This window comes from Schistocerca gregaria, chromosome 7 (assembly GCF_023897955.1).
Source record: "Schistocerca gregaria isolate iqSchGreg1 chromosome 7, iqSchGreg1.2, whole genome shotgun sequence".
Lineage (NCBI taxonomy): Eukaryota > Metazoa > Arthropoda > Insecta > Orthoptera > Acrididae > Schistocerca > Schistocerca gregaria.
Window position 1 is genome coordinate 188,815,042 of NC_064926.1, and position 25,125 is coordinate 188,840,166.

Genomic DNA, 25,125 nt, shown 5'->3' on the forward strand with positions numbered 1-25,125 from the left:
TATTAATGTTACAACGAGAAATTTTACATAATTGTACGTTCCATGATTTTAACGCGACTCCTCTCGCTAAACTCCCCAGCACTCCCTCTCTGCTTCCTTTGCCCTCCTCCAAGCAGCCTCACTCCATTTCCATACCCCCCGCCCCCCTTCTATCCCCTACCTCTAACATCTACCTATTTAAGACACTGACAACTGTTCCAGAATATGGTACTCTGTATGCTATTTTGAATATTCAAGACGGGTTGCTGATGCAGTTACATAAATTCTACATTTATGTATAATTCTTTTTTCTATTATTGTAAAATATCAGATGGTACATAGTTAGTATTACTTCGTTTCAGATCTAAAGATGATTCAGAGTGATGGAAACATTGTGTCGAATTAAAAAAGCGCGCAACTTAGATGGAGCAATAAATGAGAATTATCTCAAATATATACTCGAATACAGTTGCTGAATTCTCTCAGGACGATTATATCGATTGTAGTGATGATCTTGTTCATTCCTTTTGGTCTCTCAAGTCACCTTTTGGTTCTAGTGTGCGATGAAATGGACTACCGTTTCGACGTTTGTCGAGCAACGAATGGTGCTCATATTGTCTGTATGGTACAGTGGATATGAGAAGATAAAACTTTCAAACTCCCTCGATTCAGTGGCATGTGCAATGTGTTTCTATCTTTCACTGTTTGACTGTAATGAATAACTAACATCTGTTCTTTCTATTTGAATCATCCTGTACTTTATCATCATTATTAATTACAGTGTATCTGCTGTGAACTAGTAACCTTCAAACACTCGGTTCTTCAAAGAACCAAACTCCGATACATAGAGCAGTTTGAAACCCCTGATTACGAGTTTATATATTAGATATTTGACGTTAGCCAAATGAAATATATATGGCTGTAAACGTAAAACACTAATTACGTTGATTGTGTTAGCTTCGAACTAACGAAAAAATCAAAACTAAAACTACTATACGCAAAAGTGATAAGCTCTTTATGTACTCACTTGAGACCCTTCTGGCAAATGGCACATAGCGTCAAATTGATTATTTTAGGCCTGATCGTATCAAAAGTAAGTTATACAGGGTGACACATGGGAGACGGGCGGTTTTTAATGAAATAATACTCAGGCAAAATCAACGCATGTTTATTTACACAAAAATCAAAGCTCTTTATTTCCCAATTTAGTTAACAAAGTTATTTGTGAAAAATAATGTCGTGAAGGTGATGTCCATAATTTCGAATGCAGGACTCAAGTCTCTTCTCAAAATCCTCCATCACACGGACTAAAATGTCTGCAGGGATGACAGCAGTTTCTTGAATGATTGAATTCTTCAACTCGTCCAAATTTCGTGGTTTGTGGTTGTAGACACAGTTCGTAAGGTATTCCCACAGAAAAAGTCACATACTGACAAGTCGAGAGACCTGGGAGGCCAAGGAACAGTGCCAAAACGTGAGAAATCCGGCCAGGAAACATGTGTCTAAGAACTGTCATTGAAGTGTTTGCGGTGTGCGATGTTGCCCCATCCTGCTGGAACCAAACGCATTTTAAAGGGATTTGTCGTTTTCTTAGTTGTGTTTTCAAGAATGTTTCAGGCATACGAATGTAACGAACTGAGTTAACAGTAACTGTGGCCCCATTCTCTTAAAAGAGAAAATAGGGTCCAATAATACCAACAGAGCCAAGAGCACACTAGGCTGTTGCTTGTTACTTTTTATGAGTGTAGAGGACACTGGTGGATAAGATGTGGATGTTCTGGAGTCCAGTAACGTAGGTTTTGCTTATTCACGGTCCCGTTTAAATGAAAATGAGCTTCATCGCTCATCAATAAAATTTCATTTTCATTCAATCACAAAATCACTTGTATTCTGTAAGTGAAGTCTCCCTGTACAGCAAAATCAGTTTCCTTAAGTTGTTGGACAGTGAGCATTTTGTAGGGATGGAATTTTAATTCCTTATGCAAAATTCGTCTAACCGATTCACGATTGATTCGTAACTCACTAGCACGACCTCTAGCTGACCGTCCTGGGCTTCTGATTGTCGCTTTCCGTACCATTTCAACATTTTCTGGTGTCGTTACTCTGCGTCTCGGGCCAGGATGCTTCTTATGCAGTATGTTTCCAGTTTATCTGAAGTTTTCCACCCATCTGAGGATTGTGTTACGGCTCGGAACAGCTCTATGTCGACCGACATTAAACAGCGCACGAAACAATCGCTGCATAGCTATAATACACTAAACACTTTTCACGAAACTGTCATAGACAAACACTCAACGTCGCAAGTCCCACTGCTTCATACTGACTGAGTAAATGAAATGGCGTCTTGTGTGGAACAGAACTATCCCCACCACGACCACCTCCCACCACCGCGCTCTCAGTACTGCGCAGTTCAAAACTGTCCATGTCCCGTGTGTCACCCTGAAAAAGCAAAGTCGTTACACTGAAATTTAACAATTAAATTTCATGCAAATATCACAGTATCAATTTTGAAAGTTGTATAATGGGTATGCTCCAAAATACGAATGCTTTTGATTGTACTTTTAATATAAGAAAGAAAGCTAACAAAGGTTAAAAAGAACGAAGTGGAATTTTTAAAAAAAATTGGAAAATTGTGGTAAGTTCCTATGGGACCAAACTGCTGAGGTCAACATCCCTAGGCTTACTCACTACTTAATCTTACTTAAACTAACTTGCCCTAAGGACAACACATACACCCATGGCCGAGGGAGGACTCGAACCTCTGAAGGAGGGAAGGCGCGCGAAACGTGGCAAGACACACAATACCGCAAGGCAAAGTGTAATTAAGACGTCATGGTTTATGCTGTACATTTTCCTCTTAAACAACAAACATTTAGTACGAGATGAACTGTTTGCCTTTTATTGTCTTGTGGCTCTGTACCCTAAAAGAAGTTCAGAAATGGTTTGACTTTTTGTTTCAAGTTTTTTGGAAGTCGCTAAATTCTCTCGTCATCAATCACTCTATAAGTATGGTCTGGGTAATTTTTGCTCCATTTGAACAGAAGCTAGTTTTTCACACATTTCAGTGTCTATGGGGTCATATTTTCTGAACTATGTGTTGTCTAATAATATAAGGTTACAGCTGTATTCAGTGGTATATATGAATACTGTCTACAAAATAGGGTTAGTGGCAGAGAGGTAATAAATAAAAACATCATGCATAATGCTGAAGTACTACTGTATGAACGGTGAAAACGAAGTAAGCGATCAAATTTTCCCTTTCACTATTTTATGTAGAGCTGCGAGCGAGAAAAAGTTTCGAAAACGTTTAAGATTATATGTGAAGCATGTTGGAAGTCGCTACGTGCTGTCAGTCTCAACCAATCGATGCATACATTGTGGGTAATTTGTGTGCGTTGAGTTACACCGACTCAAAACATACACAGTGCCTAAGCTTAATACCTGACATTTTGTTAAATCTTTAAGGTAAGATTATACCTCTTCATGGGTAGGTTACGACAAGCTTTTAACGTTTTAAATTTGATCAGTAAGTATATGAAATACTGAAAATCGCATTTCTTTGCCTCTGGAAGCCGTTAGAACGCAACAGATACGTCCACCATGAACCATGTTGGCCGTTTAATAATACAGACTGGTCGTAAGACCTGACATCGTCGGATGAAGGATATTCAGTGATCTGTATTATTTGTAAAAAAAAATTAATAGTCTTGGGGGCAAAAAATTAGAATTTTATGATTAAGTTTCGGTTGATTAACAACCATGCTTACTAAAAATGTAACTAAAGTGTAACTCAGGTCATGGGGCAACAAAAAGACTTTTCAGATATGCTTAGAGCATGTTTCGAAGTCTCTATAATGGTCCAAAAATTAAATTACAGTGAAGAGCCAAACAAACTGGTACACGTGCCTAACGTGTAGGGCTCCCGCAAGCAAGCAGAAGTGCCGCATCACAACGTGGCATAGGCTCGATTAATGTCTGAATTAGTGCTGGACGGAACTGACACCATGAATCCTGCAGGGCTGTCCATAAATCCGTAAGAGTACGAGGAGATGAAGGTCTCTTCTGAACAGCACGTTGCAAGGCATCCCAGATATGATCAATAATGTTCATGTCTAGGGTGTCGCATTGTCCTGCTGCAATTGCGCAAAGCCGTCGGAATGCACAATGGACATGACTAGATGCAGGTAAGCAGACAGGATGCTTACGTACTGAAACGTCCCCTTAGAAAAATTATACAAGACTGTGCTTAAACTGACACACAATATTTTTTTTAGCGCAATGCAATCTGACTTTCAGTAATCCCTACAAGAGAATGGCCCTGACTAACATTAACCTATACGTTTCACAAATCACTTACCTCACAAAAATCTTCGTTACTCGAACTACTGCAATACAGCGAGTGCCACTACTGCCAGCTAAATAAAAGATTCAAACTACTGAAAGCACTAACTACTGATAGTTAGCAAATGAAAGATTTTGATAGAGAACAAACAATGTATTTACCTCAATAGTGATAATATATATAGCAATTCATGACATCTATTCTTACAAATTTCAAAACTCCGCCATCTCTCTCCCCACATCCACCACTGCTGGCGGCTCACCTCCAACTGCGCAACGCTACGCGCTGTTAACATCCAGCTGCCGCTGCCCAACACTACAATGGCAGTATTACAACAATGTCAACCAGCCACTGACTGCACACAGCACAGCCAGTGATTTTCATACAGAGCGCTATGTGGCGTTACCAATAAGAAAACCTAAACAGCCTACTTACAGTACGTGTCATCTGTCAGAGTAGTATCTAGACGTATAAAGGGGCCCATATCTCTCCATCGGCATTCGCCCCACGCCATGACAGAGCATCCACCAGTTTGAACTGCCCCCTGCTGACATGTAGGGTCCATGGATTCAGGAGGTCGGCTCCATACCCGTACACGTCCAACCGCTCGATACAATTTGAAACGAGACTCGTCCGACGAGGCAACTTTTTCCAACCATCAACAGTCCAATGTCGGTGTTGACGTGCCCAGGCAAGGCGTAAAGCTTTGTATTGTGCAGCATCAAGGATACACGAGTGGGCCATCGGCTCCGAAGGCCCAAATCGACGATGTTTCGTTGAGTGGTTCGCACACTACACTTGTTGAACACCCAGCGTTGAAATAGGCAGCAATTTTCTGAAGGGTTGCGCTTCCGTCACGTTGAACGATTCTCTTCAGCCGTCGTTGGTCCCGTTCTAGCAGGATATTTTTCCGGCCGCAGCGATGTCGGATATTTGATGTTTTACCGGATTCCTGATGTTCACGGTACACTCATGAAATGGCCGTAACTTAAGGGCAAATCTCCACTTCATCGCTAGATCGGAGATGCTGTGTTCCACGGCTTGTACGTCGAACATAAAACCACGTTCAAACTAAATCTTGATAACCTGCGATTGAAGCAGCACTAACCGATCTAACAACTGGGGCGCTTATGTGTAAAACTGCTGTTCCAAACGCAGATTTGGGTTGCTGGTGCTATGAAGAGTTCAGTTGTAGTACGCACGTGATTTCACATCCATTTATTAACAAGAAGGTGAATTTAATTCTCTTAGTTAGGCATTACAAGTAATTTTCTCAAGCTATGTGTATCCTCATATAGCTTGCTTGAGTACAGGACTATCAAATGGCGGGGTCGGAGAAATTTCTGAGCTCACTTATCAGTTAATTCATGAATTCCACAAAAGGGGGTAGAACTGCACAAAATACAGTGGCCGCTGGCTTCGAAAATGGACGCCAAGCCCATGGTTTTGCGGAGGGCACCGCTCTCCTACGGGCTCCATCATGTGCGTGGGCGGCCGGCTCGCCTAGAAGTCTGAGCGACTGCTAGCATTCCTGACTTCACTCATGTTGGTAGCAGGGTTCTTTTGCTCCCGGGGGAGTGTGCAGTTTGCGTCGTCCCTAGTTCACAAAACTACTGAGAGACCCCCTCTCGCCCTCACTTCGTGGCAATGCTTTGTACACACAGTTCGTGTCAGTACATTCTAGGCATTATTTTGTTACGGGCAGTCGTGAGGCAGTGTACGCCATTTTGCACTGCATGTGTTCGATTCCACCGATATCCAAGCAACCAGCCATCATTCTTCTCAATTTTTATCAAGTCCTTCACTGTAGAAAGCTCATAGTAAAGCCCATCGCGTTCTCTCTTTTCAATGGTTGTACGCGAGTATCTGTGAGAGCTCGGTTCTCAGGATTGGGCATGATAAGGTTCCGATTGTGGATAGGGCCGTAATCAGCTACTCTCGGTTGCACAGCAAATACGTAAACTTTATATAAAGAAATTAAAATTTTGAAACAATCACTTAAAAAAACAACACAATTGACTGTATGACGGCTGAAGGCCTTATCACAGGAAAAAAACAAACAATTCCATAATTTTGTGGCCGGATGCCTGCAACAATAACCTCAAACAACAAATGGCTGAAGGCCTGAATTAGAAGTCGAAAGAAGAATTCCAAATAGCACACATTAAGATAAATACTTCGTTTTAAAACAAACTGTAAAACGGCTCAAGGCCTTATTATGAAAGAAGTGAAATTATTACTCGGCTGAAGGCCGCAAACAATTTCAGATAACAAACGGCAGAAGGCCTGAATTAGAAGTCAGGGCCATCCGGAGTGGCCGTGCGGTACATACAGTCTGGAGCCGAGCGTCCGCTACGGTCGCAGGTTCGAATCCTGCCTCGGCCATGGATGTGTGTGATGTCCTTAGTTAGGTTTAAGTAGTTCTAAGTTCTAGGCGACTGATGACCTCAGAAGTTAGGTCGCATAGTGCCCAGAGCCATTTGATTTTTTTTAGAAGTCAGGAAAACAATTCCAAACAGCACTTTTAAAATAAATACCTTGCTTTTAAAACAAGTTTGCTTAAAAAATCTTGCTATAACACGGCTGAAGGCCTTATCATGGAAGATGTGAAATTATTGCTCGGCTGAATGCCACACCACCAATAATTAGAAAATTACAAATATCCTTAAAACAAACATCACAATCTAAGGAATCAGGACAAGCAGTTCTCAGCAAGTTTTTCAAGGTAACTCAAACGTAAAGTAAGGTGAGACAGGCAGCAAAGAGTTGTACTCACGTAACAAGATGACAACTCAAACTAGGGGCAGCTTAAGCGCCGATCGACCGACTAACCAATCAGCCTAACGTACTATCTCCGGTACAACGATGGAATATATTGAGGCAAGGGTGAAGAGACAGACAGCACAACGTCTGCAGAAAACATCCAAGACCGAAGAAAACACTAGAACCAAGGTAGGCCTCCCAAAAAAATATCCATAGTACAATACAAGATGCTGTCGGACCACACGCATATCGAACAGCGTCAACACGACGAGGAAAGGCACACTGCCGGAAAAGTACGCTAACCTCCAGGGCAGGTAATTGGAGCGTTATCGGCCACAAGGCAGAAAATACCGCTGGGTGCACTTCACTAATAAGTATAATACTGAATTCAATGATAAATAACCAATAGAGAAAGACGGCTGCAATATTTCACCACCTCGAAACACTTCACTCGTTGCGGCCCTGGGAACAACAACCCGCCGACCAAAGGCGACATCTCAGAATGAAATTAAAATTATATTAATACCATCAGCTGTCGACGGGCGTTGATATTATCAACGGGGACAGGTGAAAATGTGTGCCCTAACCGGGACTCGAACCTGGGATCACCTGATTACATGGCAGATGCTCTTGCCATCTGAGCCACCGAACTGAGCTATTCCTTATTGCTGTACCTATAGCCTTAGAGAACTTCAAGGGCATATCGTCATTCCTTAGTACTTTCGTATCCCACTTCTTTGCGTATTCATTCTTCCTGACTAATGTCTTAAACTTCAGCCTACTCTTCATCACAGGGTACAGAGGATAGCGCTACTGCATGGACTATCCCGCGCATGCATCCCGTGAGACCCACATTCTCACCTTGTATGTCCACACACTAGATTCATAGTGTCCCACCCCAACACACTCATCACTCGTGGAAGACATTCTTACGAGGTCCCTTAAGAGTTCGGGGAATATGTATGCATCCGCACAGAAGAAGAAGGTCATGGCCAGTATTGCCAGAACTTATATGGATATGGTATGCGTCCGAAAGAACAGACATCATATCCATATAAGTATATAGATCTCAGAATAGTCAACGCTGCATTAGCAGTTAACTCTTCACTCAACTTTAACGTCCAGGGTAAGATGTGCAACGAAGTCGTCGGTCTTGCAGCCTACCTTTCCTCGATCCAGCAGTGGCAGCACGCCGGCTTGCTCCACGCTGCACGGACCTGCTGGCTGAAGCGCCCCCAACAGACCTGTTGTCTGTTCGCAACCCATCACCAAATCGAGTACACAGACAGCATTGAAATAACTGCTCATTCAAAACCACAAGATACTCTTGGATCAATTCAACCAACAACTCACAATACTAAAACCAGTCACTGTGAAACGACACGGAGGAATTGAAAGTCGGCACAAACACAGAGAACCTAGAAGCGATCGGAAAACCAAATGCACGTCGTCCGCTGCGACGACCGACCGAACGACCAACCAACGGTCGTCCCCACTCAAGTAGGCCCGTGTAAGATCCCAGTATAAATCGTCGACTGACAACTTATTGTCATGAGGTCACTTCGATCGGCAGACACACACACACAAGTGAAAGTTGCACTCCTCCAATATCGCGATCGATTCAACCGAAACTCTCTGAATCCGGTCCTTGATGTAGTCGTGCACTCTCACGACCACATCCTTCCGTCGGACAGTGCATGTATGTGTCGTCAGCGGTCGGGCGAGTACTGGCTGTCTGGAGCTCACTGCCGCTCCGTCCCAACGCAACTCGCTCGACACACGACGACCCAGAAATACAAGAGGCTGCTCTAAAGATGGTACCTCAGTACGCGCTATCGATAAGCGCTGCTGCTGCCACTCACGCGCAGACAAGCCGAGCAAACGCAGTGGCGCCAGCGAACACACTATCGCTATTACATGATGCTAAGCTATAAATGGCATCAACACGAGCCTGACATGGATCAATCTACTTCTTAGATTGATATCTGTTACGACTCGTGGTCTCCCCCTGTTTTCTTCATTAACCAATTAATTTCAATCCGCAATAGAAATATCTGCAGTACATGAAAAGAATTCGACACCATCACGGTCTGGAGAGCAGCATTTCATCAGTTGGGGTCTTTTAAAGCTGATAGTAGGGAATGTTGTATTCTGCCTACTTGTCGAATATAGGGTGCCGAGGAAACCTGCTTTCTCGGATCACTAAACAACAATTCAAGCAAATCGTATTAATGAATTTTATTTACAGAAAATAGAGAAACTTACAATGATGTGTTGAAAGCAGCGGGCGACAGATAAAATAAGAAAACTCTTTAGTATAGACAAGTCCTAATACTTGTATTACAGTTCCCAAGTCGCTGCTGTACTTGTGCCTATTCTTCATGCCACTGTCGAAGTCAGCGAACTGAGTCGCGGCCTTGAGGCGCGGAGCTTATGTTCTCTTTGCTTAGAGGCCGCTGCTGCTCGTTGTCGTCCTAGAAAGGGGTCGGCCAGGGTACTGATGGCTGACGTCTTCTTTATAGCACTCTCTGCTCTAGCGTTCCTGACTTGTCTCTCCCATCCTTTCCCATCCCCGTCTGCTGCTGCGCCTGTATTCCCATCCCACCTGCTCTCCATCTCTCCACACTCCATACCCTTGCCCAAGGTGGCTTCCGCCAACTCCCCCTCCTGATGATGGGCTCATCACCTCCATCTACCCCTCCTATCAACTGTGATCCTCCCCTTCCACCTCCTGTGTTTTTCCCAAGGGCACCCTCTCCCTTCTCTCCTTCCTCTATTCCTCCCTCTCTCCTCTCCCCCCAGGCTTCCCCTACTCCCTACCTAATTTCCTCCCCCTCCCCGCTCCTCTGCCACTGGCATCTACACCCTCTCCCTCCTTCCCCACCTTTTCCTCTTTGGCGGGTCCCCAAATTCGTACATGAGCATTCGTGCGCCAGAGATCGACACCAGTGTTTGTGTGTGCCTTCGTGTTAGTGTTTCACTCTTTCATTGTTTGTGCTCCATCGTTCACACGTGTCACTTCTGTCATCTCTGTTTGTGTCCACGTTCTGGACGTTTTTTATACAGACACTGCGCCAATGAACTGCTCCATCTATTTTAATTTTGTCTGTCTACTGTTGTTTATCCACCATGTTTGCTTTTCGATGTCTCCTTATGTACCGATTATCTTATCTGTGGCCGAAGAGCGGCGTAGTTTGCCGCTGCCAGCCTACCTGTATAAGGTTTGAAAATAACAATGAAGAAAAAGAAGGCGTTCCTGACATTCGTGCCGGCGCTTTACTTTACGCCTTAACAGTGAAGACGATGTCCGGCAGAACTCACTTATTTCTTTCATTTCGATCCAAGAGACGAGTAAACTGTAATGGTTACTACAGAATCAGTACTTGCGTCGGACGTTCACCTGTTCATACCTCTTTGACAAGAGTCAGTTATAGTATTTTGTGATTTATTTACTCATTTGCCCGGCATGTGAGTGCAATATGCGACTTCTAGGGGGTTGCAATTATACTCTGTCTGCTGTCCCTGAATTGTGATTTCGAAGTAAAACTTTATCCACGTATGTGTCCAAGAAATCTGGACAGTGGAGACTGAGACTCATAACATTACTGATCATGTTAGAGGATGGTTTTAAATGGATGAAAGTTATGGATAAAGAGCTGGCCACAGACAACAACTGAACATACTTTGCGTCGAGGTGGGCCAGAACAGCAAGAGCAACACACAGTCTTGCCTTATTTTGTTGACAGACAATGTTATGGAGCTATAAATTACACAGGGAGGGAACGTTCTCAGTTATTAAGTGCTAATAAGGAAGCACAGACATCGTCAGCTGCGATATTAATAATTTTTTAAGTTGTTGTTGTTGTTGTTGTTGTTGTTGTGGTCTTTAGCCCTGAGACTGGTTTGATGCAGCTCTCCATGCTACTCTATCCTGCGCAAGATTGTTCATCTCCCAGTACCTACTACAACCTACATCCTTCTGAATCTGCTTAGTGTATTCCTCTCTTGGTCCCCCTCTACAATTTTTACCCTCCACGCCGCCCTCCAATACTAAACTGGTGATCCCTTGATGCCTCAAAACATGTCCTACCGACCGATCCCTTCTTCTGGTCAAATTGAGCCACAAACTTCTCTTCTCCCCAATCCTATTCAATACCTCCTCATTAGTTATGTGGTCTACCCATCTAATCTTCAGCATTCTTCTGTAGCACCACATTTCGAAAGCTTCTATTCTCTTCTTGTCCAAATTATTTATCGTCCATGTTTCACTTCCATACATGGCTACACTCCATACAAATACTTTCAGAAATGACTTCCTGACACTTAAATCTATACTCGATGTTAACAAATTCTTCTTCTTCAGAAACGCTTTCCTTGCCATTGCCAGTCTACATTTTATATCCTCTCTACTTCGTACATCATCAGTTGCTCCCCAAATAGCAAAACTCCTTTACTACTTTAAGTGTCTCATTTCGTAATCTAATTCCCTCAGCATAACCCGACTTAATTCGACTACATTCCATTATACTCGTTTTGCTTTTGTTCATATTATATCCTCCTTTCAAGATACTGTCCATTCCATTCAACTGCTCTTCCAAGTCCTTTGCTGTCTCTGACAGAATTACAATGTCATCGGCGAACCTCAAATTTTTTATTTCTTCTCCATGGATTTTAATACCTACTCCAAATTTTTCTTTTGTTTCCTTTACTGCTTGCTCAATATACAGATTGAATAACATCCGGGAGAGGCTACAACCCTGCCTTACTCCCTTCCCAACCACTGCTTCCCTTTCATTTCCCTCGACTCTTATAACTGCCATCTGGTTTCTGTACAAATTGTAAATAGCCTTTCGCTCCCTGTATTTTACCCCTGTCACCTTTAGAATTTGAAAGAGAGTATTCCAGTCAACATTGTCAAAAGCTTTCTCTAAGTCTACAAATGCTAGAAACGTAGGTTTGCCTTTCCTTAATCTTTCTTCTAAGATAAATTGTAAGGCAGTATTGCCTCACGTGTTCCAGTATTTCTACGGAATCCAAACTGATCTTCCCCTAGGTCGGCTTCTACTAGTTTTTCCATTCGTCTGTAAAGAATTCGTATTAGTATTTTGCAGCTGTGGCTTATTAAACTGATTGTTCGATAATTTTCATTTCTGTCAACATCTGCTTTCTTTGGGATTGGAATTATTATATTCTTTTTGAAGTCTGGGGGTATTTCGCCTCTTTCATACATCTTGCACACCAGATGGTAGAGTTTTGTCAGGACTGGCTCTCCCAAGGCCGTCAGTAGTTATGTTTAAATATTTGTCGCTTATCATTTATTATAACAAACGGAGATCCTAAAGTTACGTTTAGATTTACCACATTTTACGAAAATACAGTATTTGGCTGCAATCGCGTTGCCGCCAACATTGCTGCAATGTGACAGTAGTAGACGGTAATTTTGATGTACGGATGGGCAGTACTGCTGATGTTGCAGGCTGTTGCAGGCAGTTGCCGACAAATTGCCGAGGGGTTGCATTATCGTCCACCCTGGATGGACAACAAGGTATTGCAGGGCAATATATCTTCTGTCTTTTTCAGTAACTCTACATCTACATCTACATCTACATAGATACTCCGCAAGCCACCGTACAGTTCGTGCGGAGGGTACCCGGTACCACCACTAGTCATTTCCCTTTTTGTTTGACTCGCAAACAAAGTGAGGCATAATTTCTCGCATCTTATCTTCGTGGTCCATACGCGCAATGTATGCTGGCGAATGTAGATGGTTCGGCACTCAGCTTCAAATGGCGGTTCTCTAAATTTTCACAGTAGCGTTTCTCGAAAAGAACGTCGCCTTACCTTCAGGGATTCCTATTTGAGTTCCCGAAACACCTCCGTAATACTTACGTGTTGTTAGAACCTGGCGGTAACAAATATAGGAGCCCACCTCTGAACCGCTTCGATGTCCTCTTACAATCCAATCTGGAACGGATTCCAAATACTTGAACGGTCTCAAGAATAGGTAGAGGCTGCGTCCTATGCGGGGTCTCCTTTACAGGTGAACCACTCTTTCCTAAGATTCTCCCAATAATCCGAATTTGATCATTCGCCTTCCCTACCACAGTTCTCACATGCTCGTTTCACCTCATATCGCTTTGCAACATTACGCCCAGATATCTAAACGACTTGAATGTGTCAAGCAGGACTCTAGTAGTACAGTATACGAACATTACAGGTTTGTTCTTCCTACTCATTCGCATTCACTTACATGTTTTCACATTTAGGGCTAGCTGCCATTCATCACACCAACTGGAAATTTTGTCTGTCTTTTATCGTTTTACAGTCACTCAACTTCGACACCTTACCGTACACCACGGCATCATCGGCAAACAACCGCAGATTTCTGCCCACCCTATACGCCAAATCATTTATATATGTAGAGAACAATAGCGTTCCTACCACCCTTCCGTGGGACACTCCTGACGATACCCTTGTCTCTGATGGACACTCGCCATCAAGGAAAACATACTGGGTTGTATTATTTAAGAAGTCTTCGAGCCACTCACATATCTGTCAACTTATTCAATATGTTCGTACCTTCATTAAAAGCCCGCAATGGGGCACCTCGTTAAATGCTTTCCGGAAATCTAGAAATATGGAATCTGCCTGTTGTCCTTCATCTATAGTTTTCAGGATGTCATGTGAGAAAAGGTAAAGGCGAGTTTTGCACGAGCGACGCTTTCTAAAAGCATGCTGATCGTGGGCATGAGCTTCTCAGTGTCATGAAAGTTTATTGAATTCGAACTGAGAATATGTTGAAGAATTCTGGAGCAAACAGAAGTTAGGGATATTGTTCTATAATTTTGCGGGTCCGTTCTTTTGCCCTTCTTATATACTGGAGTCACATGTGCTTTCTTCCAGTCGCTTTGTGCTGGGCGAGAGACTCACGATAAATTCTCGCTGTCATCTTTGCTTCCTATTCCTCTTACCGACAGCGCTGCAGTCACATGTCTGAGTGGAAACAATATCATTTCGCTTTTATTAAAAAGTTAGCGCGAACATACAGTGTTAGTTTTCGTAGTTTGTTGTCTGTAGCAGCGGATAAATGGACAAAATAGTAAATTATAATTTTTATAAATGCGGTTTATCAACGAACAGAGAGAGGGGACGTCGAAAGTAGTGTCTACAAAGATCGAAATGTGGGAAAGGATAGCTAGGAAGCTGTGGTTGATGAGTTCGGAATTACGCTTGACGATGCATACAAAAAAAAGTTTGCAAGTCTTCGAACCCAGGTCAAATTCGAGGAATGAGACGAATGGAAACGCAGGTGCTTCTTCATCCACATGGTTTGCATTTGATGCCATGTGTTTCGTACTATCTTGCACCGTTTCTGAAACAGGAATCGATAGTGTAAACAGTATTTGCGCTGCTGAACAAAACTATATTTTTATTTCAGGTCTTACTTAATGCTATTTTTCAGTCGTACCAAAGCACTGCAATACATGCTCTAATAACATGAGGTTTATTGCACAATACTGCATTTTGAAGAGGTGCAGCAGGCTACTGCACTAATCACTAGGAGCTAAAAACCGAAATGTGATCGCGAGTCGTGTTGTAACTGGTATACAGTCTCTCACGTTTGTATTAGTTTTAGCAAACCTCGAATCAGTTTCTTGGACGAGATATTTGAAATTGTTTTTCGTCGTCCTAGTAAAATTCTGGAAAAAGTACGTATCTAGCACAATTGTCCGCAGCTCGTGGTCGTGCGTTAGCGTTCTCGCTTCCCACGCCCGGGTTCCCGGGTTCGATTCCCGGCGGGGTCGGGGATTTTCTCTGCCTCGTCATGACTGGATGTTGTGTGATGTCCTTAAGTTAGTTAGGTTTAAGTAGTTCTAAGTTCTAGGGGGCTGATGACCATAGATGTTAAGTCCCATAGTGCTCAGAGCCATTTTTATCTAGCACAATTCACGAGGCAAATTATTGAATCGTTCAGTCTGCTAAACCAAGCGGCTGCTACGATCGCAGGTTCGAATGCTGCCTCGAGCATGGATATGTGTGATGTCCTTTGGTTAGTTAGGTTTAAGTGGTTCTAAGTTCTAGAGGACTGATGACCTCAAATGTTAAGTCCCATAGTGCTTAGAGCCAATGGAACCATCAGTCTGCTTATAAATGGACCCATCCACAAAACGGGATTTCTCTTGCTCTGTTTTCTAATAATATTACTTGTGTGATTCAAAAGCAATAGAGCCGAATTCATTAGCCCTACCGCGCATTCGTCCATTTTGAGTCCTTAGTGTGACCCCATGCAATCTTATGGCCCGAAAATATATTGCCGCAAACATTCTCGGGCAAAAGTGGGTTGTGGGTTATTGATTACGAGGCAGCAAATTTTGTGGCCGCAATGTTGTCCGACTACATTGTCGGGATAAATTGTCGGCAACGTGTGATTTTATGACCAATCTAACTTACCTTTACTGGCTTATATACCGTTCTCTGGCATTTTGGTTGTACTAGACCGACACGTTTGTACGGTTTAGCACTTGTCGATAAAGTTACATTGTGAATAAGCCTGATAAATACACTGATCAGCAAGAACGTTATGACCACCGACCTACTGTCGATATAAATCCGTCTAGCTGATAGCAGCGTCACCTGCCGAAGAATGACTGCTAGTCAGACACACGCACGGTGCGTGTGAAATCAATTAGAGTGTTGTCTGTGTGTAGAACGGGAAAGGCGCTCGATCTATCCGACTTTGATCGAGGCCAGATTGTGATGGCTCGAAGGCTCCGCACGAGCATATGGAAAACTGCATGATTAGTTGGGTGTTCGAGGAGTGCTGTGGTGAGTGTCTTCGACATGTAGCGAAACCAAGATGAAACCACGTCAAGACGTCATAGGATTGGGCGGAGAGCCATCATTACAGATGTTAGACACTGGGCAGACTGGTAAAACAGGACAGGCGGTGAACTGTGGCGGGCTAACATCAGATTTTAATGCTGCGCAGAATAAAGGTGTGTGTGAACATGCAGTGCACTGAATACTCCTAACGATGGCCCTCTGAAGCCGACGACGCAAACATGTGACAATTTTAATACAACGACATTGCCAGGTATGACTGAAAAGGGCACGTGACCGTCAGCACTGGCGCAGTGGCAGACCTTCTTCAGTATGCGGATGGGAGGGTGCTCATCAGTCCTCTTCCAGGGGAACAGCTTCTTGACACCTGTACTGCGTGACAGAGACAAGCTGGTGGCGACTTCATCATTATGTAGGGGACATTCACGTGCACATCCACGGTTCCGGTGGACCTCATGCAACGCACCATGGTGGCCAAGGATATCGCACACTGATTTCAGACCGTATACACTCCTTCAAGACGATCTTGTTTCCCGACAGCAATGACTATTTTTAACAAGACAATGCGACTGTCACAAGGCAATGAATGTCATGGTGTTATTCGGGGAACACAGTGGTGAGTTCCAATTGATGTACTGGACCCTCAACTGGACAGATCTAAACCCGATCGAACACATCTGGGCTGTGACTGAACGTGGCGACAGAGTTCATCGCTCCCCCTCCCCGGAATTTACGGGAATTGGGTGATTTGTTTGTGCAGATATGGAGCCAGCTCCCTCCAGCGACCTACCAAGGCCTCGTTGCTTCCATGCCACGACGCGTCGCCGCTGTTATCCCTGCCAAAGATGGACATACTGGCTATTAGGTAGGTGGTTTAGCAGTGTTTAGCAGTTTATAAGTACAGCGGACTACGCTCTAAATCAACTTCTCTCATCATAATGTTTTAGGAACAGCAGAGAGCATAACCTGACCGGATACTTCCTGACAAGAACCAACCAACAATAACGTGACAACACGGAAAATTTTAATTAATTTCTACTGAAATCCGATTGCCTTTATGCAAGCCACAATCCCTAACAACGAGATTTGTGAAAAGACCTTTAGAACAGTACACAGAAACTGGGCTCAAGAAGACGCAAACCACATCTGATCTTAAGCACCCAATGGGAGCCTGTACCACCATGTCTGCTGCTGGGATTGTCTGACTATCAGGTATGCAAAGTGGCAGTGGATATTCTCCCTGAAGCCTATACACACGGATATATCCACTGAGATGACCGAGCTAAAAATATGCCTGTCCTGTCGGACGCAACTCGCCTGTGACTGTTGAGGTTCTGTTGGTGTCGAATGTGGCTCCCCTGGACCCATAGATTCCACATTTGCATGAGAGTCGTACTATCTCGACTAACGCGAACAGCAGTATGGTAGAAAAATAAACTGCAGTCTCAGTAAGTCCCGAACCTGCTGCTGTCAAATTCCAACGCCTGCTGGTAAGTATGTTTCCTTTTGACCTGGAGTATCTATCATTTTATCACAACCAATATTCGTATTCGATTTCTTAACCTAATGAGTTCGTATTTAAATACACATCTGCTTGCCGTGAAATCAGAGGTAATATTACACTTGGCGAATGACACTACAAGCCCCAAATACTTTTCAAAATGGTTTATTTTAATGCCATAACCGGTTTCGGGCCACCATGCTTATCTTCAGATGGATAATAGTCTTCCTTGCGAAGATTGTCTCCTCCACACTGCATAAGAATATTTGAGTATTTAGTGTCACTTTACTAGTTGTTTCACTAATGAAAATACGCTAAAATGCTTATATATACTGTAAGTAGCCTGTTTATGTGTATTTATTTTGGCAGTGCTATGCAGCGCTATAGAATGCATTAATGTCTCTGACAGCACTGTGCGCCCTTGCTAAGAGACTCTGTGGCTGGTCGGACTAGCAGTTATAAGTTAATACACTACTGGCCATTAAAATTGCTGCACCGCGAAGATGACGTGCTACAGACGGCAAATTTAACCGACGAGAAGAAGATGCTGTGATATGCAAATGATTAGCTTTTCAGAGCATTCACACAAGGTTGGCGCCGGCGGCGACACCTACAATGTGCTCACATGAGGAAAGTTTCAACCGATTTCTCATACACAAAAATTGTTGACCGGCGTTGCCTGCTGAAACGTTGTTGTGATGCCTCGTGAAAGGAGGAGAAATACGTACCATCACGTTTCCGAGTTTCATAAAGGTCTGATTGTAGCCTATCGCGATTGCGGTTTATCGTATAGCGACATTGCTGCTCGCGTTGGTCGAGATCCAGTGACTGTTAGCATATGGAATCGGTGGGTTCGGGAGGGTAATACGGAACGCCGTGCTGGATCCCAACGGCCTCGTATCACTACCAGTCGAGATGACAGGCATCTTATCCGCATGACTGTAACGGATCGTGCAGCCACATCTCGATCCCTGAGTCAACAGACGGGGACGTTTTCAAGACAACAACCATTTGCACGAACAGTTCGACGACGTTTGCAGCAGCATGGAGAATCAGCTCGGAGACCATGGCTGCAGTTACCCTTGACGCTGCATCACAGACAGGAGCGCCTGCGATGGTGTACTCAACGACGAACCTGGGTGCAGAAATGGAAAAAAACGTCATTTTTTCGGATGAATCCAGGTTCTGTTCACAGCATCATGATGGTCGCATCTGTGCTTGGTGACATCGCGGTGAACGCACATTGGAAACGTGTACTCGTCATCGCCATACTGGCGTGTCACCCGGAGTGATTGTTACACGTCTCGGTCACCTCTTGTTCGCATTGACGGCACTTTGAACAGTGGACGTTACATTTCAGATGTTTTACTACCATTGGGTCTACCCTTCATTCGATCACTGAGAAACCCTTACATTTCTGCAGGACAATGCACGACCGCATATTGCAGGTCGTGTACGGGCCTTACTGGATACAGAAAATGTTCGACTGCTGCCCTGGCCAGCTCATTCTCCAGATCTTTCACCAATTGAAAACGTCTGGTCAATGGTGGCCGAGCAGCTGGCTCCTCACAATACGCCAGTCACTGCTCGTGATGAACTGTGCTATCGTGTTGAAGCTGCATTGCCAGCTGTACCTGTACACGCCATCCAAGCTCTGTTTGACTAAAGGCCAGGCGTATCAAGGCCGCTTTTACGGCCAGAGGTGGTTATTCTGGGTACTGATTTCTCAGGATCTATGCACTTAAATTGAGTGAAAATGTAATCACATGTCAGTTCTAGTATAATATATGTGCCCAATGAAATCCCGTTTATCATCTGCATTTGTTCTTGGTGTAGCAATTTTAATGGCCAGTAGTGTACTTAGCGGTGATGGAGGTTCGAAGCAGTGTTAGCGCGAGTGGACAGTCTGGACGTGTGTCCGTCATGGAGATTTAATATTGATTGGACATGGATTGAAAATGTGGGTAATGGAATTGTTGACGATTATATAATTTTTGGAACTAGATGTGACGGACGATTATATTATTTTTGGAACTGGATGACACATGATTAAGGCAAAATCTGCTAAATACATTGTTTGCTCGGCAACAAAATCTTTCCTCTGCTAACCACATATATATTGGTAGTTAGAGCCAACAGTAGTTAGAATCTTTTTATTGAAATGACTGTATACATGCTGCATTTGCTGTAGTTCGTGTCATGAAGATTTTCTGAGAGATAAGTTACTTATGAAATGTATGGGTTATTGTTAGGATTTCTTCTAATTCAGAATCATTCTTTTGCGTTAATTAATAGTCAGATTGCTTTATCCTCGAATATTGTGGGTCATAAATGAATAGAGTAACTTTGAGATGTATTTGTCAGTAAAATTCTGTAGGTCAGTGTTGAAATGATAAAGACAAGCAAAGTGACAATACGTTCAGTTTCACTCTGCAGTTTCAGAATTAGATAAAGATGTTTCACCTGTCGACCCTTAGCCAAGGATAACTTACGGGAATCTTCTGATTTCTTGTAGTTTAGTGCACGATTAGAAATTAGTTATTGTCTATGGCAAGCGCGTAATTGTATATAGAGAATTTCCTTTGTAGTTATGGTTTCTTATTGTTGTACTGTATTGTAGTGAGCAAAGCAGTTGTGGTATGCATGTGGGTTTGCACTAAGTATTTCGCAGTCGCTTTTGCAACTGAATAGATATAGATTATTTTCAGTGTTGTGTTAATGATACTTCTTATTTTTGCTTTTCAAATTGTTTTTTGCGCGTTATCGTGTGTAATAGTGTGACAATCATAGCATGTGAAAAGCGTAGTACTAGGCTGCGAAGCAAATTGAGAAATGACAGTGAAGACGAGCTTAGCGTGTTAGCATCACCTGGTAACGAAGTTACAAATATACAAGACAATAATTTGGTAACTGTGCATAGGGATATGGACCAGGCAGTAAATAGCTGTATAGAAAGTGAAAGAATCAGTGAACAGGGAACTAGTGTCGAACGGTCGGTCGGTAACAGTTCGCCTCAGAAATGCTAAGTAACAGAACCAGATCTTGCAAATACCGTAGATTCAGGTTTTACGTCATTGCACTTTTCACAATTAAGCCAAGACACACTCTCTGCTTTGAAAATACGAATATTGCCGCTCCAAACGCACTAACAAAAAAGCGCAGAGGAACATGTTTCGGTCACTAATGCACTGTTATTGAAATTAATACAAAATCAGAAACAAGCACAGCAACAGCTTCAAAAGTTAGACACAATGGAACAAAATCTTCAAAAGTTCATCGCTCGAACAAACACGTGAAGATTTTAACTGCTGGGTTACTTAAAATCGAATCGAAAAATCAAAAAAATTATGAAGATGTAAAAACACAAATTTGTGATCATTTTCAGCCTATTTTTTCGCGGCCAGAATCATGAAGCAGCCGTAAAAGAACTGCAGATCATTGTTCACGAAAATCACGACACCTAGCAGGCAAAAATTGACTCAGTTGCGTCTACCGACACGGTCGCGCAACTTGTGAAAGATCAGAAAAACTTAAAAGACACATTAGATACTCTAAATGTGGTTCAGAAAAATACATGTAGGAAATCAGCACATTATCGGAAAAAGAAGCTGAACTTTGGCATCAGTTAACAAATTCATGTAATAAGGTAGGGGATGATTTGAATGATACAAGACCGGTAGCCTTTACTGATGCAGAGGAGTACATTAGGAAATTGAAACAAAGAAACAGATTAATACGCAACATAAAAGAGAAATTCTGGAAGTACAAGATCTGTTGGCACACGTAATACAAGAATTACATATTTCAGAAGATACCCGCGCTCCGACACGGGAAGAGGTATTTAGACGGAAAGTTACAAAGGAATAAGATGTGGTATTTCGGAGATCTTGAAAGGAGTCAGCAGGGTGCATCAAACCTTGATGTGGAACCGCCGACACGACGTAAGAATGACCGATTTGCTACTCGGCGTCACGATGATTTTGACTGTAAGCTCTTCATCACAACGCGTAAATTTAAAACATACAAGAATTCTAGAAATAACATACATCCACAGGTTGGCTTCATCAATTTTCTTATTGTGTTCCTCCTAATTGGTCACTGAAGCACAAAGACAGTAATTTGACGAGTCCACTTTTATTGCAAGCAGACGACACGGTCTTATTGTGTGTATATTTTTGCCTGTTAGTTGCACGATTACGACTATGAAGTCCACATTCTTGGAACGTATACTGATAATGAGGTTTTACTGCAACACTTTGGTATACTTTGAAACGTCCCCTTAGAAAAATTCTACACGAATGTGCTTAAGCTGACACACAATATTTTTAGCGCAACGCAATCTGACTTCCAAAGTTCCCTACGAAAGAATGGCCCTGATTAACATTAACCTATACGTTTCACAAATCACTTACCTCACAAAAATCTTCGTTACTCAAGCTACTGCAATACAGCGAGCGCCACTACTGCCAGCTAAATAAAAGATTCAAACTACTGAAGGCACTAACTACTGATAGGTATAGTTAGCAAATGAAAGATTTTAATACAGAACAGACAATGTATTTACCTTAATAGTCATAATATATATGATAGTTCATGACATCCAGTCTTACAAATTACAAAACTCCGCCATCTCTCTCCCCACATCCACCACTGCTGGCGCCTCACCTCCAACTGCGCAACGCTACGCGCTGTTAGCATCCAGCTGCCGCTGCCCAACACTACAATGGCGAGTATTACAACAATGCCAACCAGCCACAGACTGCACACGTCACAGCCAGTGATTTTCATACAGAGCGCTACGTGGCGGCGGCGTTACCAATAAAAAAACCTAAACAGCCTACTTACATAGCCCCCATGCTCCCCACAAAAAAAGTGGCCAGTATAGATTTGAAATTTTTTTTCATAATTATGATTACAATAGCAAAGAAATCAAATGCACACACTTATTGATACAATGTTGGTCAAAAGCTAAAATTTTCTCACAGTCCATATAGACAGTCCTGATCATTCATCACAGTAAAAATGCAGTGTTTTTTTTTTCAAAGTCTGAGCAATAAAAGAAATTGCACTTGGAAGTAGTAGATTTCTAAGCAGTCTTGAAGAAGTAGTGTTGTCCTTCCAACGAAAGGCAGTGCTGAGTCTTGACATGCAGACAGGTAATGGGCCACAACAGAGCAAACCCACAGCACAGTCAGTCGAAGTTTTGAAGAATATTGGTAGGTAGGTCATCTCAGAGCAGACCCACTGTAGTCCTGGTAGAGATTACGGTATTGGTGGGCCACCAGAGATGTAGACCGACTGTAGACCTTGTAGAAATAATGGTATTTATTGGTGGGTCATCAAAGGTGTAGACCCACTGTAGTCCTTGTAGAGATGGCCAGCAGCCATCTGTTGCGAATGTGCAGGCGCACAATCACCATTGAAGAGTCTTGCAGATAATATAGCAAGTCCATAACCCACCACTTGTGCACGTACAAAGTTTTTGGAATTGCCCTTAGAACCAGCAATGCTGCTATCCAGTCCATTGCTGAATTATTAACACACATGCAAACACTAACAGTCCGTACTTCTCACATATTGTCCATATACTATGACCAACAGAAACGTGTGCAGTGAAATGTAATTTACAAGTTACTTAATTTGATGAACTGGTGTCAATTACAATTTTATAACATAAGAATGCAATAACAAAGGTACGCAATACATCTTTAAAGAACATAACAATACAGATAACATTTGCAGTAGTACAGGCTTTACAAAAGAATCGAAATAGCCAATACATCAGTGTTACAAAAATTACGACATAAGTACATACATAAAAGATCAGAATAACTTTTGAAACATCAACTTCACACATGAGCATTAAAACAAAACACAATAAATAATGTCTGAACATATTTATAAAGAAAATAACATAGTATTTGAAAAATTCTGCAACATAAGTCTTATCAGATAAACATATAAAGACAGGAAGAACATAAATACACAAGGGTACACAAACACATAGAGGGATAACACAAGGAAAGGGCAGGGTTTGTTTTACTGCAGTATTTTGCAACCAAAACTTTCTTTACTTCTTGAAGATCTCCCTTCGTTCTTCATTATTTCCAAAAAGTCCTATCTATACCTGCTTTCTGTACTTTTCTCATATAACTTCTCAGTGCATTTCTTCAAATCCATCGCAACTCATTCTCTTATATAGGCTACCCCCTCTTAAGCTAACTTAAATCTACTGAGCTCAGATGCTTAACTAAGGGACGAGGCAATGCAGCAGCACAAAACAATTAATACAAACAGCAATGAAAAAAAAGGTGCAGGTAAGCAAAGCAAGCAGCAATAAATCTAATAACTTATATCTAAACATGACAAACCCACAAGCAGAAAAAATAGTACACTGAAGACAACAACGCAGATAAGGGAAATGTATATTCACATCTTAATGTCTATGCAATTAAAGTGGTGCACCACACAAATTTATTGTAAAAAAATATTACCATGTACTTGAAAAGACAATTCTGTATGCAATTTCTGTGAAGGGAAATGTCTTTTTGTGCTACTTTGTTTTTCTTTTTAAGTACATCATAAAGTTATTATTTACTGGATCTGTAGGCATAAAATATTTATATTAGTACATCCATAAAATTTATTTTAACCAATGCTTCAGTGCAGATAGAAACTGGATATTAAACAAAATGAGCAATCTCTCAGCTAGAAAGACAATAGATATAAAATGTTTCTCATCATTTCATTTCAGTAAATGTCATAAATTAAGAACTCTACAGTGTAATCATGTTTTCAAGTTTGAGGGTGTCGTATTTACGATGCTTTCTACAAAGGAATGTCAATAGCGAGGATAATGGCTTCCTCCTTTTTTTTTTACCTGTACCTCTGAAAGGCACACACTAATGGCTTTTTTCCCAGGCTACTGTCGCACAGCTGGGTGCCCACGACGCATTACGTGCAGGTGGTCATTTTCTTACTGAAAAAATTACGAAAGCAGTTTCCGCTACAGTGACAGTCTCATATAAAAATATTTTCACAGGTTGAGAATTTGCGTTACAAATATGTAGAAAGAAAATCCTTTAAATATAATAGTTTCCAAAAAATTGTCGCCAGCATAGTGATACATTTACGCATATACACACATTTCATAACTCTTAAAGTACGATTCTCGGTTTCCAACATCCTTTTTCACAAACCAGAGTCCCTAACCACTACTCTTTATTCCTTACCTTATTCGTCCACACTTCTTCAATATTTCATCTTAACAGATACGTAGCATAATCAAATAACTCATATAGCATCAGCTTATTGACCATAAACATACCACAACAGCATAATACACATAGTCATCGTAATAATAACATCATAACACCTCAGTCAACTCTCTAAATCGGCGTAGCTTCCTCCAATAATTTCAAAACCTAAAAAAAAATCTCTGCTCATGTCAAGTGTCATTTGCCTCAAACGTACTTTAAAAATCATGACCCCATACCAAACACATCATTCAAAGCTCTCATAGTATCACAATGGTTCCAAAAAAATATGAACAGTTCACAAAGTACAGACAAAATACAATTTCATAGGTGTTAAATCATCCAACTGTGTAATTGCGTAAACATGTGTCACTGATGATGTAGTAAAAAAAAATGTTTATCTATGAGTTAAATGATCAGATAGCTATGTAATTTATGTGTTA